The sequence below is a fragment of the Lipotes vexillifer genome, unplaced genomic scaffold (assembly GCF_000442215.2).
Source record: "Lipotes vexillifer unplaced genomic scaffold, Lipotes_vexillifer_v1.1 scaffold239, whole genome shotgun sequence".
NCBI classification, from domain to species: domain Eukaryota; kingdom Metazoa; phylum Chordata; class Mammalia; order Artiodactyla; family Lipotidae; genus Lipotes; species Lipotes vexillifer.
In genome coordinates, this window is record NW_006769620.1 from 1951634 (window position 1) to 1970255 (window position 18622).

General features: G+C 40.9%; 1 pseudogene; it reads right to left on the reverse strand.

Annotated features, from left to right (window-relative positions):
* Positions 1-16312: 16312 nt before the first annotated feature.
* On the reverse strand, positions 16313-18167 carry LOC103076212 (ferritin light chain-like; annotated as a pseudogene).
* Positions 18168-18622: the final 455 nt, after the last annotated feature.

Consider the following 18622-nt stretch of genomic DNA (forward strand, 5'->3'; position numbering starts at 1 on the left):
GAAGCTGTATGTGGGTCCCGTGACCTACTGAAACAAAGACTGGTGATGGGCACTTGTGCCTGGGTTACCAAAATCCCCAGGCTGTAAATAACAATGTAAACCATGCTCCTCTACTGAAAACACATAGTGTGTGTTTATCTCAGACTATGAATGTCAACTACTGTTGACCTTATAATGTTCTGTTCACTTACCTTCATAATTGGTCCACTTCCTGTTTGGTTACCCACTCACTCCTATTCTGATCCCAAGCCACAAAGAGAATCTTATCCCATTCCTATCTTTATTTCTGACAATTGCCATGTGTCCTCTATCTTCGAAGATTGGCAAATTACAATCTGAGTTAACGAGTCAATTTTCATGCAGTAGAGATGCTACTGTATCAACTCACCTATCTATAAGCCCTCTACCCAGAAAACTCATCACTTTGGAACAGCAGAGAAAAGCCAAGATGAAGGAAGAAGAGACCCTGTGGAATGGAGTCAGAAAGCCCAGGCACACAATCCCATGGGAGAATTCTTCAGGCCTGGATCAATATTCAGTTTATTCTTATTGGATATAATTTTAACAAGTTGATTTAGTTGGTCTCTCAAATCAGAAGATTAATTATAGTAATTACTCTGGGGTAGTCAGAGTGGATATTCCAGACCAGTGCTGGCCAACAGAACTTTCTGCACTGATGGAAATGTTTTGTACCTGTGCTGTCCAGTATGGTAGCTGCCAGCCCCACGTGGCAGTTGAGTACTTGAAATATGGCTAATGTGACTGAACAGCTGAAGATTCCATTTTCCTTAATTTTAATTAGTATAAATTTAGATCTAAAAAGCCACCTGTGGCTGGTAGCTACTGTATTAGACAGTGCAGCTCTAAACAGACTCATTGACTATAGTGAAGTAACCAGAGCATTACAGGATAAGGCCATTTCGTGTAGAGACAAAGAGGCTCCTAAAATACCAACAATTGCTGAACCTCACTGAATTATAGCCCTGGTCATCTATTTGTTTATCTACTCTTTACTTGATGAACATTTATTAAGCGGCCACCGTGCTTGCACTGTTCTCGGTGCTGGGGTTAAAACAGTGAACAGACAGGAGAGAAATCTTTGTCCTCATGCAGCATATATTTTAGTGGAGGGATGTATCCACTAAATAAATAAGTAACAAAAACATATAGGATGTAAATTGATGATGAGGGATATGTACAAGTGAGGGAAGAGTGTTGGGACGAGGGGATGTGGAAGCTGCAATTGTAAATAGGAAGGTGGAGGAGGTCTCACTGAGAAGGTGAAGGAGGAGGGTCAAGCTGTGGTTACCTGGTGACAGAGCCCGCCAGCTAGAGAGAACTAGAAACTCAAAAGTCCGGAGTTGGGAGGGTTCCTGGTAGGTTCAAGGAACAACAGTGGGATGAGTATGGTGCATAGGAGAGTAGTAGGAGATGGAAACAGGATGGAAGCAGTGGAGGTGATATACATTGCTGGTAGAGCCATTAGCATTTACTCACAATTTGGATGTGGCCTGTAAGAGTGAAAGGGGAGTCCAGGATGATTCCAAGGATGTTGGCCCAAGCAAATCAAATGATGGAATTGCCATTTACTGACTTGGACCATATTTACAATGTAATCTTGATGAGATGGTCAGCCACCATTTCTTCGTGCTGGATCCGTGGTAGACATTGAGCATGGGCTTGAATGTGGCCTCAGAATCATTCTTAACATAGTTTTCCTGGAAGCCAATATGTGTCAAAGTTGGCACTCAAGATGAAACCATCACTGGATTCATTTATGTCTATGACTCAGGTAGAAAGGTGGGAAAATATGTGACCCACTTCATGAAGAGTGCTAGCCAAGAAATGACCTAATTTCTATAAAATATAGTTCATTAATATGCTTCAGTTCTCTGCAATTCCTTACCCTGGGAATCCGTGCAAGGAAAAGTTTGGCCAAAGTATGCAGAATTATCCTTGGAATCCTCTGCCATCCTGACGGTAACATCTTTCATTGTAGAGTGGACACTACAGGATGATTCTTTGAAGGGCAGGAGCCATGTTCCATTCATTTGCATGTGTCTAGAACTTGGATCATTACAGATGATTAATAAAGTTGGTTACCTTGAACATTTTTGAATTAGTACAGGGTCTGATTTTAAAGTGACCTCACCACATTACGTAACACTATTAAGCATTTATTAAGTACCTACCTTGTGCTGGATACAAAACTGTCCTTTAAAACAGGTGAAGGAAAAACTGTCAAAGTCAGAACAATGGTAAGGGTCAGAAAGTGGCCCCCAAAATACTTTGTTCTCTTACTCCATGACCTGGTCTTGAAAGGAAAATTTTAACCCTCCACTGGCTTCCTGACACCTTTCAAGTAAAGCACCAAAGTTTTTACCATGGTCTGCAAGGGCTTGCCAACCTCTCTGACATTCTCTCTTTCTTGTTGACTTCTCTGGTACGTCCCTGGCTTCCTCTCTGTGCCTTAAGTACACCAGCCACGGTCCTACCTCAGGGCCTTTGCATTTGCTGTTCCCTTTACTTGGAACTCTTCCCCTGAATCTCCCCAACTTCCTTCACGTCTCTCCGCAGAGTGGCTGTGTTCGACCTTTACCTCCCTTGACATCTCTTTTTATTATCTTACCTTGTTGATTGTCTATGTAATTTTTTTAAATCGAAGTATTTACAATGTTGTGTTAGTTTCAGGTATACAACAAAGTGATTCAGTTATACACACACACACACACACAGGTTATTACAAAATACTGAGTGGAGTTCCCTGTGCTATACAGAAGTTTCTTGTTGTTTATCTATTTTATATAGAGTGGTGTGTATCTGTTAATCCTAAACTCTTAATTTCTCCCTCCCTCCCTTTCCCCTTTGGTAACCTTAAATTTGTTTCCCATGTCTGTGGGTCTTTTTCTGTTTTGTAAATAATTTCATTTGTATCTTTTTTTTTTAGAGTCCACATATAAGCAATATCATATGATATTTGTCTTTCTCAGTCTGGCTTACTTCGCTTAGTATGATAATCTGTAGGTCCATGTGTGTTGCCACAAATGGCATTATTTCACTCTTTTTTATGGCTGAGTAATATTCCATAGTATATATGTACCACACCTTCTTTATCCATTCATCTGTTGATGGACATTTAGGTTGTTTACATGTCTTGGCTATTGTAAATAGTGCTGCTATAAACATTGGGGTGCATATATCTCTTTGCATTAGAGTTTTGTCTGGATATTTGCCCAGGAGAGGGATTGCTGGATCATATGGTAACTCTATTTTTAGTTTTTTAAGGAACCTTGATACTGTTCTCCATAGTGGCTGCACCAATTTACATTTTCACCAACAGTGGCGGAGGGTTCTTTTTTCTCCTCTCCTGCATTTATCATCCGATACAATTTATCATCTGGTATAATTTTTCAGTTTGTTTGTTTGTTCCCTGCCGTCTCTCAGCACCCAGGACAGTGCCTGGCATGTCACAGGTGTCCAATACATATTTGTTAAAAGGATGCATATGGCAAGATAGAGAACACTAGCCATGAACACAGACAGAGAAAAGATGCTGTATCAGTATGGAGATACTGAAAGTGTCCTGCACATCTGTGTTCTGCCCCTCAGCCACTGTGTAACTCTTTGTATAGGTAGCTTCAAAAATGGCTCACGTGATCCCTGTCCCCTGGTGTTCATCCCTTTGTGTAATTGATCCCGTATCCTTGAGTGAGGCTGGGCCCTAGTGACTCACATTAACATATCAAATTTGGCAAAAGTGATGGGATAGCATTCCGAGATTAGGTTTTAAAAGACTGTGGCTTCCTTCTTGCTTGCACGTTCTTTCTCCGACTTCTCTTGCTTTCTCTCCCGATGAAGCAAGCTGCCATGCTGTGAGCTGCCCGATATAGAAGCCCATGTGGCAAGGAGAGGAGCACAACTGCCAGCCAACAGTCAGAGAACAACTGAGGCCCTCAGTCCAACAGCCCACAAGGAACCTAGTCCTGCCAACAGCCATGAGTGGCTTGGAAGCAGACCCTTCCCCAGTCAAGCTTTGAGATAAGACTGCTGCCCCAGCAACCCGTTATTAGAGCCTGTGAGAGCATGTGGGCCAGAGATTTATTAGTAACCAGATTTCTGACCTATAGAAACCATGAAAGATAAATATTACTGTTTTAAGTTGCTAACCTTTGAGGTAATTTGTTATGCAGCAATAGATAACTAATACATTTTTAATGAGTTCTTTTAAATATTTATTTATTTATTTATTTATGGCTGCTTTGGGTCTTCGTTGCTGCGTGTGGGCTTTCTCTAGTTGCGGCGAGCGGGGGCTACTCTTCATTGCAGTGCTCAGGCTTCTCATCGCGGTGGCTTCTCTTGTTGCAGAGCACGGGCTCTAGGCACGCGGACTTCAGTAGTTGTGGCTCATGGGTTCTAGAGTGCAGGCTCAGTAGTTGTGGCTCACGGGCTTAGTTGCTCCATAAAACTTATAAAAAAAAAAATAGTGCTTACCTCCTAGACTTATAGTGAGGCTTGAATGCGTGAATATTTACAAAGGGCTTAAAGCAGTGCCTGCCACTCACTAAGTCATTATAAAATTTAGTTTTTATTTTTAGCACAAATGGGGTCATACCTTAGGGAATGTTGTACAACTTACTTTTTTAAAAACAATACATCTCGGAGAGCTTAGAGACAGTATTTTCTTTTTTTTTTTTTAATTAAACTTTTTATTTTGAGACAATTGTAGATTCACATGAAGAAAAAATACAGAGATCCTGGGTACCCTTTCACAAGTGTCGCCCAGTGGTAATATCTCGCAGAACTGCAGTAGAATATCACAACCAAAATGTTGACATTGATACATCAAGATACAGAACATTTCCCTCACAAAGACCCCTCATGTTGCTCCATCTACATCTCTCCTGCCCCACCCTCTCCTTAAACCTGCAACTGCTAATCTGTCCGATGTTTCTATTATTTTATGATTTCAGGAACGTTATGTAAATGGCATACTGTAGAGTGTAACCTTTTGGGATCTACTCTTTTCACTCAGTATAATTCTCTGGAGGTTTGTTCGGGTTATCACATGTATTCGCAGTTCCTTTTTTTGCTGAGTCGTGTTCCGTAGTATGGATGTACCACACATTAATTTTTTGCACCCATTGAAGGTCATCTTGCTCCCTTCCAGTCTTGGGCCATTAGGAATGTTATAAACATTTGTATACAGGTTGGACTTTGGCTTCTTCAGCTCCAATTGGGGGGATGTATAAGGCAAAAAGAAAAGCCAGGGCATTTACCACTGTGTCATTTCTTTGATCTCTGATCCCTAGCTGAATTGCCTTCTTCGTTCCTTTTAGAGTTTCCTTATGTCTGTTTTATATATAATGTGTAGGGTTTTTATTTATACTTAGCAGGAAGACTAGAGAAAACTACGTCTATTCCCTTTTCCTGGAAGCAGAAGTCCCAGCAGTCTTTTTTTTTTTAATTTAATTTTTTTATTAATTAATTTATTTATTTTTGCTGTGTTGGGTCTTTGTTTCTGTGCGAGGGCTTTCTCTAGTTGTGGCAAGCGGGGGCCACTCTTCATCGCGGTGCGCGGGCCTCTCACTATCGCGGCCTCTCTTGTTGCGGAGCACGGGCTCCAGACGCGCAGGCTCAGTAATTGTGGCTCATGGGCCTAGTTGCTCCGCGGCATGTGGGATCTTCCCGGACCGGGGCTCAAACCCGTGTCTCCTGCATTGGCAGGCAGATTCTCAACCACTGCGCCACCAGGGAAGCCCCCAGCAGTCTTTTTAACTAGTGAGTATCACCCTATAGTATGAATGTATGGATATATCATAGCATATGTCATCCATCTTCAACATTTTCCCACATTTTTACTCAAAAAACCATGCTCCATAGAATGGCCCGGTACTTGTCTTTTTGTGCTCCCATGAAGATGCTTTTCTGTGATATTAACCACAGTTGAATTGCTCGATCAAAGGTTATAAACGCTTTTTTTGTTGTTATTATGTTAGTTTCAGGTGTACAGCATTATAATTTACCATGTATAAAAGGGAATAAACTCTTATATTTTGATAGATATTCCAAATTGTTCTGCAAAAAGGGCTTTCCCAGTTTACACTCCTACACATCCTAATATGCACTGGGTAATATTTTATGGGCATTGAAGGCTAACTCTACGCTCACCTGATGTTTACTAGATGCAGGTGAAGTAAAGTGAGGTAGATCTATTGTGACCTGTATGTGGCCTCAAACACGGGCTCATCTTTTCCTGAATCTCAGTGCTAAACATTTAAAAAGCTGGCCAGGTGACTGATGAGAAGCTCGTCCCACAGCTCTTTGCTTCAGTGTACCAGTGGTGAGGGCCTCATTGAGTTGATTAGGGAGCTGTGTCCGCTGATGGGATGATTCATAACCAAGCCCTTCTCAAGCTTGTGAAAGAGTTTGATTGGCTGGGAAAATCAGACTGGGCTCAGAGCCAAGAAGAAACCAGGCCATAAGTCTAAAGGTGGGTGTCTCACTAAAGTTCAGGAAGATGCTAAGGGTCGCCTTTGTTGTGGAGAGAGGAAGAGAGTTGAGTGGTAAGAAAAGGAGGAGTGATGGGCCCAGGGAAGCAGGACCACAAAACTACGAAGATCTTACCAGGCAGAGAGAGCAGATTGTGTAGGTATACTTGAAGTCATGGTGATCTGTGTGGGCACAGGTAGAGAAATCCCTGTAAGAAAATAGGCCCAGATTCACCCTTGTGGGAAAGTGCTATTGGGAAGAGGCTGAATAGCAAACTGCCAGGGATGCCCTGGGACAAATTGTTAGCTTTTACGTGAGAAAAAGGTAGGAGAAATTTTGGATCTGATTCTTTACAAAGGGACAGCATTTCAAAGAAGATGAAGAGCATTCTAGAAAGACAGCACAGTACTTACTGTATTAGTTTTTTCTGCTGGGTAACAAACTTAGCAGCTTAAAATAACACGTTTATTACCTCACAGTTTCTGTGGGTCAGGCATTTGGGCAAAGCTTGGCTGAGTTCTCTGCACAGAATCTCAGGAGGCTGTAATCACGTTGTTGACGAGGGCTCGTTCTCATCAGAGGCTCAACTTGGGTAAGGTCCATTTCGAAGTTTCATTAAATTGGTGGCAGAATTTATTTCCTTGACGCACTAGAGTTCAGGGCAGATTGCTTCTTTAAAGTGAGCAATGGGGCTTCCCTGGTGGCGCAGTGGTTGAGAGTCCGCCTGCCGTTGCACAGGACACGGGTTCGTGCCCCGGTCCGGGAGGATCTCACATGTCGCGGAGTGGCTGGGCCCGTGAGTCATGGCCGCTGAGCCTGCGCGTCCAGAGCCTGTGCTCCGCAACAGAAGAGGCCGCAACAGTGAGAGGCCCGCATACCGCAAAAAAACAAAAAAAAAAAACTAAAGTGAGCAATGGAGAGAGAAAGAGATTCCAGAATGAATCTGCTAGCAATAAAGAATCTTATATAACATAATCGTGGGGGTAACATCCCATCCCCTTTGCCGTATTCTGTTGGTTGGAAGCACACACTTAAGGGGATCAGATGATACAAAGATGTGAACACGCCAGGAACACTGGGGACAATGGTGGCCCCCTTGTAGTCTGTCTGCTGCAGTAGCAAAGACATGGAAGGTTTTTAGAATATTGGCTTCAAGAAAGAAGGGAAGAGGTAAAATGGCTGTTGACGACTATTGGAGATAAGGATGGATCTGAAGTTTCACACTACATTTTAAGGAGCCTTGAAGGCCAGTTTGAGAGATTTGCCCTTGTGTCATGTGGAATTCTTAAAGGACCTTTCCATCCTTGGCCTCATGGTGCTTCCTGAAGCTAGCATCCTTGCTAAACAACCCATTTTTTATTTCAATTCTCTGCTTAGATACTAATTTCTCAATCAATCGTTTCTTTTTAGAAGTGTTTTAGAAATGAAATGACGATTGCATTTAAACTGAAGTATCTACATTGAATTAACCTTGACCATTTTCTGTGGTTTCATTACTTGGGGGGTTGTTGAAGTCAAATACACAAACTCACCCTGTATTGAGTAGGAAGACAATAGGTAACCTTTTCAACCTTTTCTGTACCCTGACTCCTCTGTGGAACTAATTGTAGAGAATAGAATGTGCTACTTGCTCAGTGCTTTGTGTCTCTCTGTCCTCTCCTGTGTCTGTTTAAGGAGCTCTGTTAGAAAAGGAAAGCTTCTTTGGAGGTGTTCAGGAAGGTAAAAATTTATGTAGATGGAGCTCATTTGGACTAAGTCATAAATAGTTCTCAAGGATTATAAAAAGGATTGAAAAATACCAGCAGTGCCAAATGAAAAAGTTCCCAGTAGGTGGAATTTATAAGCCTCTCAAATAGTGATTTGCACTGCTTTAGTTGTCAGAATGTTTTGTGAACTTCCATATGATGGTGGGTGTGTACCTATTAGCTTCCCTTGGTTGATAAGATGTATATTGACCAAAAGTAAAATTTTTATAATGAATTTATAACTTTTTGAAAATGACAGCCCCATTGGTGATTAATTTTTTTTTGTCTGTTTGATAAGGACTTTTTTTTTGAAATCTTGTTGAAAGCTATGGACTTTTTTCCTGAAAAATGCTGGTAGAAAATGACGTACTGTTTCAGAGTGTTTACAGACCCCCCTGAGACCACCTATCGTGGACAGCCATGGATTCTACATTAAGAAACCTTGGGACGTCCCTGGCAGTCCACTGGTTAAGGCTGTGCACTTCCACTGCAGGGGGCATGGATTTGATACCTGGTCAGGGAACTAAGATCCCACATGCCACATGGCATGGTGAGAAAAAAAAAAAAAAAAAAAAAAAAAAAACTTGGGTTAGGACTGCCTGGCTCAGAGAAGGCCAGAAGCACTAGAAAACTCATTAATTCAGGTCCTAGCTACATTTTTCTATCATCAAGGCTATGCAGTTGTAGTAGGTGAAATGGTTCATCTTCCCAAATGCTATTTGTGAAGAAGGGAATTACTCCTATTTGCAGTTCCCATCCTATAAGCCCAGTGAACACCTTGATTTGCTTTAGTTGGGGTCACATTATAGAATTATACCTATTTGAGAAAAAAAAAAAAAAAAAAAAAAAAAAAAGAAAACTTGAGTTACATATATTTGGAAAAAATATTAAATTGAAATATAAAATATATAACTTAGCCTATACCCAATGATAGACATAGTTATGGATTTGAGAATCGCTCTGGGGATATTTTGGGCTACTGATCTGAGTGACAAGAAAGAGCCTTCAGTACATGTTTTGGTCTTTGTGTAAATCCTGGATGCAGAGGATAATGAAGACCCTGCCTTGTGTTTATATCGGAATTTTGTTTTCTAATAATGTGTGCATTTCTCTGCAGGGAAACTTTGTTTTTCATCATGATAGTGTGGGAGACATGTAATAGTTTACTGGGGTTAATAGTGAAGATAAAATAATAATGCCATTGGCTGTTTGTGTCTGCGTGCACAGGTATGAGAGAGAGACAGAGAAAGAGACGGAGAGAGAAAGAGAAAGGGATGGAAAAAGGCACACGCATACAGAGGCAGAGAGACACAGAGACAGAGAAACAGAGGAAGACACAAAGAGAAACAGAGAGAGCCAGAGAGAGAGAGATGAGGGAGAGAGAAAGAGAGAGAAAGACAGAGAGAGAGACATGTAGAGAGGAACATAAAGAGAGAGATGAACAAGCAGAGAGAGGCAGAGAGAGAGAGATTCACATGGAGACAGAAATGGAGTCAGGGAGGGAGGAAGATTTAGAAGTAGAGATAGAGCCAGGGGACAGAGTCAGTCAGTCACATTGCTGTGGAGACCGACAGACAAGCATGACACGGGCAGAATGAGAGGCAGAGAATTTCCCAGCATGTGAACAGCCGGGGGTGCTCCTATCTGCTTACCAGCAGCGGGGTAGCAGTGCTGTGCTTTATCACCAAGACTGGGCTGTGAAGGGGCTGGCGGATGATTAAACAAAGAGGCCAGGCCCCGCTGGGTGAGTTACTTCCTAGGTATAAATTAGGCAATTGAGGAAGGACATCAGTACAGACCTTTTGCTGCCATTTGTTAAGCCCTTGTCTGGGACTGTGCTGCTGGGATGGAAGGAATTGATGGATACCTCTTAGCCTTCCAGGAGTTTTTGTTGAATTTCTGAAAAAGTTTTGCTGAACTTCTGGAAATGTGTTCACCTCTTCTCTCCATGAATGCGAGGATGAACGTCTAAAACAAAACATGCTTTCAACTCTTCCTAGAAATTTGCTAATTTTTTTCTCTGAATACCTGGTCTGTGAATCTTACATAAGGCAGAAAAAGTTATTTAAAAAGGCATTATACTAGTCTTTCATGGGGCATCAGTCAGGGTCGGCATTAACGTCCAGAGAGAGATGGAATATTTGGTAGCAACATCTTTTGATGTTCAGAGAATTACCCACTGGTTCCCCACACAGTAAACAGCTGCAATTCATGCCGTGACTGTTCAGTGCCTTTAATGTCTTGTAACATGAAAGCACTTGGAGTTTAAAATCTTGCTTGGAAAAATGATAGCTCATGTCTTAGTGCATATGTCCCTGATAAACATATGCTTTGAGCAGGTATTCAATCTCTCCTACCTGCTGAGTTGATGAAAACTCTAGAGAATTTACCAGAAAGGTTCCTTTTCATGTGTCATCATCACATTGCATTAGGACCTCATTTGTGTCAGGGGAATGACTTACTGTTCAGTCAACCTTGACACGAGCACTTCTCCAACCACCAAAATTAAGCATCAATACTTCTGTCCATCCTGGGACCCACTAACTCTAGAAACTGTGGATGAGAGAATAGAAGTGAAAATCAAAATCATCCTGATGAATTGTAGTCTATAAATAAAGATGGGAATTTAGTGGATACTTATGTTATGAACCATCTTTAAAGGCTGACATTTTACAATAAGTGGCCAAGAAAGTGAGTGATGTGAAAGGAAGACGTTTTGGAGCAGCAGCCTTGACTAAAATAGCTGGGATTAGGAACTGTGTCTGTCTTGATGATATTATTTAACATGTTACATTCAGAACAGTGCCTGGCTCTTAGTAGGTGCTCAAATCATATTTTTAATGAATTAAGTGAACAAATGAATAAAAGTAGCGTTATGTTAATCAGAAATATGAATATGTTAAAAGAAGGACATAGAAAATATTTTTTAGCAATATAGAATTGTTCATTTTAAAGAGAAGATGGAGTGACAGGAATTTCAAAAGACCACTGGTTGATGATGCAAAACAGACATAGCTAATTCTATGACTGGCAAAAGCATTTAAAGAATCACTTAATTTGGTTTCTTCCTATACTTTCAGCCCCCATACTCTTTGCTTCAATAAAATAGTTTGCCTTGATGAGAACTGAGTCATTAGGGGTGTATCAGGGTCCCTGGCTCTTTGGTTGAAAAAAGGTAACTCTGTGAAATTCACACATACGTGTAGTATGTAAACCCTTTACTTTTCTAGTGAGATTACTATTGTTCAGGCAATTGTCATATTTCAGGAGCATCTATTAAAAGTACTTTCCATTTACTCTGTGTTGGACATTGTGTTATATGTTTTATATGCTGTTATTTAAACATCAAAAAATCTGCAATGTTAGATATCATTATCTTTGTTTCACAAGGAGAATGAGGCTCACAGAGGCTCTGCAATTTGCCCAAGTTTGCTCAGCTAGATTGGGAATGGAAGTTTACACAGAAACACTTTCATTACATGTCCAATTACTCTTATTTGCAAACATTAACTTCAATGCTAAGCTCTTTTTGTCTGTGACATAAATATTTCACTGTCTGAGAATGTCCCAGATTAATTCTTTTATTCTGTGCCATGAGGTCTGTGCCTGTCTATCAGTGTTAATATTACATTATTAACTCTTAAAGGACAGAGCTGGCTCCTAAACCTTTTCACAAAGTACCTGGCTTTGTGTCCCCAGAGCTGGACACTTAGAGTGCACTCAGTAATTTATCCAACAAGTCAATGAATGAGTGAGCAAGTGTCACATGTAAATTAGGACCTTTCCTTTGGGCCCATGAAACCACTTTTAATGTATAAAAATAAGTTTGTGCTTTACATGCTCATTATACACAGATTCCAAAGTATCAGGGAAAATGATCAAAAAGGATGTTGAATTTCACATCAGGAAAATTACATTCACATTGTAATGCTGATGAGGTACATGCTTCTGTGCTCTCTCTCATGGGGCCAGCGACTCGTGTCTCATTTTCCAGGTTGAGCATTGGCGATTTCAAAGTTCCTTAGGGAGCAATTGTGAAGAACTCCATGGGGAAGGGGCTAGCATGTTTTCTCTGCCTATTCCCAAGACTTTTACTATAGCTGTTCTTTGAGGGCTAGTTAACATTTTAAGCCACAGTAGCTGATTTTCTTCACTATTCTTAACTCCCTTGATATTTATGTTCATGTCCTACTACCCTTCCTGTGGATTTTTTAAATGTCAAATTGTAGGGGGTGGGGATACCTCACAAAAAAACTTATTCTTAAATGAAATCTCGGGTTTTCTTTTACAGGTGCCCATGAGGTGGTCCAGACTGGTATATCCGGATTGTATCTGACTGCTTGTGTGATGGTTCAATTTCTGTATCCACATGACTGGGTCACAGGGGGCTCAGATATTTGGTCAAACGTTCTTCTGGGTGTGTCTGTGTGCTTTTAGATGAGATTAATATTTGAATTGGGAGACTGAGAAAAGCATATTGCACTACCTAATGCGTGGCCCTCTTCCAATCAATTGAATAGAACAAAAAAGCTGACTTTCCCGTGATGAAGGGGCAAACTCCTCCTGCCTGACTGCTGAGCTGGGACATTACTTTTTTCCTGGCTTTGAACTTGAATCGAAACATTGGCTCTTCTTAGGTCTCAAGCCTGCTGGCTTTTGGACTGGAGTTTATACCCTCGGCTCTCCTGTTTCTCAGGCCTTTGGATTTGGCCTGGACTTTTACCATTGGTTCTGCTGAGTCTCCAGCTTGCTAACTGCCGATCTTATGACTTTTCAGCCTCCATAATCACGTGAGTCAATTCCTTATTTAAAAAAATCTCTTTATATGTATATCTTTATCTGTATCTATATATCTATATCTATCCTGTTGTTCTGTTTCTTTGGAGAACCCCGACTAATACAGCTTGTAATGAAAAAGCCTGTACAACTTAAATGAGTAAGGCATTTGCCTCACAGAAGTGTCTGGGAGTCGTCAGTATTGGGTCAACATGGCAGCCCGGTGATCAAGGACCAGGCTCTCTCTCTGTTCCTTCTTTGCGGCTCTGTGTGGCTTTGTTCTTATGCTCACAAGGCGGCTGTTGGAGGGACAAAGGCTAAAGGGCTCATGGGAAGCCTCATGTGGCAGCATGGCTAATAAATACCTCATTGCCGGACTTACTAACTTGCTTACAGCTGTCACATGGACACACTTGCCTTCCGAGGGTCTGGGAGATAAAGCATTAGGTCATCATGTTACAAATAGATGTTGGGTTCTGTTAGGAAGAAGTGGGGGATGGATTCTGGACAGGCCACTAGCAATATTCTCCACATATTGCTAAGTAACTATGACATAATCAAAAGGAGATTCCAGCACTTCATTGGCTTTGGAGATTATGTGGATTCACAATCCATTTGAATTAAATATCATATATAGGTTTCTCCAAGCCCAGTGCATCAAAAAACATTTTTAGTTAATGAGGGAATATACTTATATTTGCTGAGCAGCTATGATATGCCATGAGCAAAGCCTTTGCTTTCTGTGTTATCTTTTCTGTTTCTATTGTCCTCGTCTTAAAAATAGAGAAAATGGGCCTCAGAGAGACTTTACATAAGTTGTTTAAAATTGCACAGCAAGCTAGTAGAAGAATCTGGTTAGAACATTGTGCCTTTATAAAACCCTTATGAAATTCTTGTTCTTATAAGAAAACATAAATTATGTGTAATAACATACGTGTTTTTAACTCTGATGCTTAGCACAGTGTTTTGCAGTTAGTAAGCTCTCAGTAAATGTCTGTTGATCATATCAATTTTTTCAGTTGCAGCCACTGAAATTGATACTCCTTTTACAGGATCTTCTCTAAGTCCCAGTCTAGAAGAGCCAGCTCACATCTGAAGCCAGAAAATCATCTCATCAGTAAAAATTATAGTCAGAGCATTCAGCAACTGTTTGCTGAATACCTATTCTGAGCCAGGCCCCTCCTAAGCCTCTCTTATTTTTCCAGTTATTTGTTCTGTGCGCTGCATTCTGGATAAGTGCCTTCTCTCTTCCAGTCCATTTATTCTCTTTATATGTGAGCTCCTGCCCAATCTATATATTGTTTTAAATTTCAGGTATTGTATTTTTAATTTATGCAAGTTCAATTTGGTTCTTTTTCAAATCTGCAGTAACACTTTTTAGAATTTCCTGTACCCTTCATTCATTTTCAAATTTATCTCATTTCCTTAAACAAAGGAGCATAGTTTTCTTTTAATACTCCATGTCTGATAATTGCAGTATCTGAAGTACTTAGGTGTCTGTTATTTCTGCTGGTTCTCATTCATGGTCTATTATTTCCTTATATAGTTGGTGTCTTTGTGTGGCTCACTGCCCTTAAACAATTATTTGTTTGTGCATATGGGGGGACTTCCTGATGACCAGAGAACTATTTTAAGTTAAAACCATGGCGTATATTTTTTTGATCACTTAGGTGTTGCAAAATTGGGACTGTAGACCCTCAAGAGAGCTTATCCATGGTTTACACCCTCTCAAGGATAATTCTCTTTGTTTTCTCCTTCCTTTCTTTTCTCCTGCTCTGCTTAGCACCAAGGTACTTCTCCCAAAAAACTACGGGGGTGGAAGGAATGGGGTGGAAATACTGATGGTTGATCCTTTCTGTGATGCTGTAGCCCTTTAAGATCTCAGCTTAATGCGTAAATGCGAGATGGTTTACCAGACGCACAACACTGAATGGGCCCCATGCTTTAACTTTTGTTTCCCTCGTGCCACAAGGCCTTCAAAAACACTGCTCCGTTTCTTCCAGATTGGCAAATGCCTTCAGAGGTAAAGCAAACCATAAATTTTCCATTTACCTTTCTAATTTTAATACTTACTTGGTATTTCCTTTCTATTTTGTCAGCTCTTTGATGCTGTTACAGGGTTACAAATGTTTAATTCAGCAGTTTTTGCTGTTTCAGTGGGAGAGCTAGTCCAAATAACCTGGTCTGTCATTGTCACCTCATCAGGCTTTTAAAGAATCATCTTTAAACATCTTTAATAACTTTTTTCCTTTTATAATCAAGAAAAAAAAACCTAAGAAATTCAGGAATTTTTCTTTCCTTTTGTCTGACTTATGTTCTATTCTTTTCTTGTTTTTTTTTTTTTAATTTTGAGATTATTTCTAACTCTCTGGGATTCTTTTTTTTTTTTTTTTTTTTTAATTTTGAAATTATTTCTAACTCTCTGGGATTCTTTTTTTTTTTTTTTTTTTTTAATTTTGAGATTATTTTTAACCCTCTGGGATTTTTTTTTTTTTTTTTTTTTTTCCGATGGTACCATCAATTTCAGAGTGCTAAGGGAAATGGAGTGAGCATATGGTAACTACTGCAATGAAATTTGGTCCTTTACTCATGTCTCTACCAGATGTGGGATTGCATACATAACCACCATTTCTTTATAAAGTCGACCAACTTGGCTAATTTCCTTAATTTATTTAATATGTTTCCATAAAGAAAGTGATCTGAGCTGAATTAATCTGGTAGAAAAACCAGAGTTATCCATGAAGAGGTAAATTGCAGGGGGTTGGCGGGGAGAGTATGAACCACCCACTTAATATGAATGCAATTCCAGATTGCATGGATTTTGCAGGTCATACAACAAACTTCCTTCACTTTGGGTTTTCATTAACCTTTAGCTGTTCTTGTTTTTTTTTTCATGCTTCATGAAACGTACTTAGGACCTCTGTATTGTTATTATGGGAATGTGTCGTAAGATGCGTCATCCTCTGTTTAATGAATTTTTTCAGATCATGACTTCCCTCACTCTCTATTATAAATGTCTTTTTTTCTTTCTTTTTTAAAAACATTCTCTGTGGTTCTACTTAGACTTCTTATGTTTATTTCTCATCTGACACATACTCAATTTACTTTTCTAAATGGAGATAATTTCACTTTCATCTTCTCATTATTTGAGTAATACATCCCTGTAAAAATGCAGAAAACCAAACCTCTATTTTTTTTTTTTTTTTTCTGCAAAAAGCTTTATTGTTTCCATTTGGTCCACATCTTGGGAGAGGGCTCCAGGGTGGTTAAAAAGCTGCCTAGTGGCTGCAGAGCGGGTCTCCTCAAAGCCTGCTGGGCTCCGGAGGCTCCTGGTGGTTCTGGAGAGTGAGCCTCTCAAAGAGGTATTCGCCCAGCCCAGCCTGGCGACCAGCCGGCCTGCGGAGGTTAGTCACGTGGTCGCCCATCTTCTTGATGAGTTTCACCTGCTCCTCCCGGAAGCGGCTCTCCCGGAAGTCACAGAGGCGGGGGTCTGCAGGGGCACAGCCCAGGGCAGGCAGGTAGGTCCTCAAGGGCCTGGTTCAGGTTCCTCTCCACGAGCGTGGCGGCTTCCACAGCGTCTTGGGTTTTACGCCATTCATCTTGGGGAGGCTTCTGCTCTTCCTGGAAGAGAGGGCGGCCGCCGCACTGGTTTTGCATTTTCAAGACGCTCGGCGCCCTCGTGCTTCTCGGCCAATTTCCGGAAAAGTGGCCCACGCGCTCCAGGGCGACATCGTCGAAATAGAAGCCCAGAGCGAGGTAGGTGTAGGAGGCTCGCAGATGCATGTTGGCCAGGTGTTGGCCTCCACCTCGGTGCAGTAATTCTGAGGAATCCGGGAGCTCGTGGTTGATCGATAATGAGGAGTTAAGCTCAAAAAAATGGTGTTGGCTGGTCCCTGTGACCGAGGAGAGCGGAGTGGCTGATTCCAAAGGCTGTGACTGGAAAAAAGGCTGGAGGGTGGTAGGAGGCTGGAGCAAGGGGTGTCTCTGGGTCTGTTCTGTCCAAACGCTGTTGAAGCAAAAGACACATCCGCGGGACCTCGGAGCACACTGTCCAAAGCCCTGCTTTAACAGCACTTTCCAGAGAGAATTTCGCTGGCCCTTTAGTAAGGGTTTTTGGTAACTATAATTACAAATTTCTCTTTCCCTCTCTCTCTCTATACACATATCTAAAGTTGTGTGTATAATATGCATATGTATTTATGTATGTGAAGTATGTATGTGTATGTGCGTACACACGTATGCATTTATAAAAATGCAGTCGTACTATATAACTCTAAGAAGGTGTGAGAAAAACAAAACTGTTCTTTACTAATAATACACAGCCAAGTCTATCTCTTTAAGAGGTGGCAACATTTCTTTCTGGATCAGATAACCTTTTGCTTAGCAAAATACATTCATAGGCTATTTGTCAACAAAATGGTGGTCTCTGTACAAGTCCTGAAGGTAGAAAATTGAAACAAAGAGAATTAAATTCCACTCATTAAAAAAAAAAAAAGAATGTGAGAGCTCTGTGGAGCCACTGTGGAAAGAGGCAGAGGTGCTCTGGAGGAAGGAGAGCTAGCTAGCAAATTAGCTAGAGACAAACGAAGAGCCAGTGGCAGTTACAGAGGGATTTAAAAAAATGATGGCCGAAATCCAATCCTTAGTGACTGTCACTACAAAAATGTTGTGAATGCCGCCTTCCCTGCCTCTGCCCCATCACTCTTTTCTAAACCATCTATAGAGGCGTTCATATACTATATTATCTTTTTTCTGGGGTACTTTGTGGAGTGAAGGCACTGGGATGGTGTTCAACGTGGCCTCATAGTGTCCAGAAAAGCACAAGAAGGGAGAGATTCAGAGTAGTGATGGAGAATTCAGCATGAGCTAGAAACTGGAGCCAGAGTTTGTGAGAAGATGTGTAAGCTGGGACTTGAATGTGGATCCCTGTTCTTAACCACTGGAGTCCTGAGCATGGTAGCCTCCATCCTTCCCACATACTAGCCTTTATTGCCCTTAGCTATAGTCCAGTACCAATATTATTTCCCAATTAGTATTGCATCCCTAGTCATTTAGGGGTTTCTTAATTCCATTTATTATTGTATCCTCACCTCATACCTGCTCTCGAATTCTCCAGTGCAGCTTTGATAGACTGTTAGCAAATGCTATCTCTCCCATTTCATATCATATAGGGTAGGACTTTTTGAGTCATTCTTAATCATCATTAAAACAATATTTGAGGACATTATTTGGTTGATGACAGGCACAAATGTTAGAACTTTTTAAAATTAGCTAAAGGGTCTGGTACACACTGAGCCCTAAAATTAGTAACTTCTTTTTTTTTTTCCTTTTACTCTGTATTCAGAAAAGCTATTACCAAGAGCAGGGCAATGAATGGGGCTGAAGAAACAGAGTTTGGTTAAAAAAGAAAATAATATGGAGCCATTAGAGCCCAGATTCCCTGTTCCAGTCTGCCCAGACAGTAGACTACCCTTCCCTATGCACCCCTGACAAGAGACAGGATATTTATTTTCTGGAGAAAGGACACTGTCATGCTTGCAAAGACTCAAAATATTTACTCTCAGATAGCCTTCCCGGGGAAAATTCTGGAGGGTGTACTCCTATAAACAATT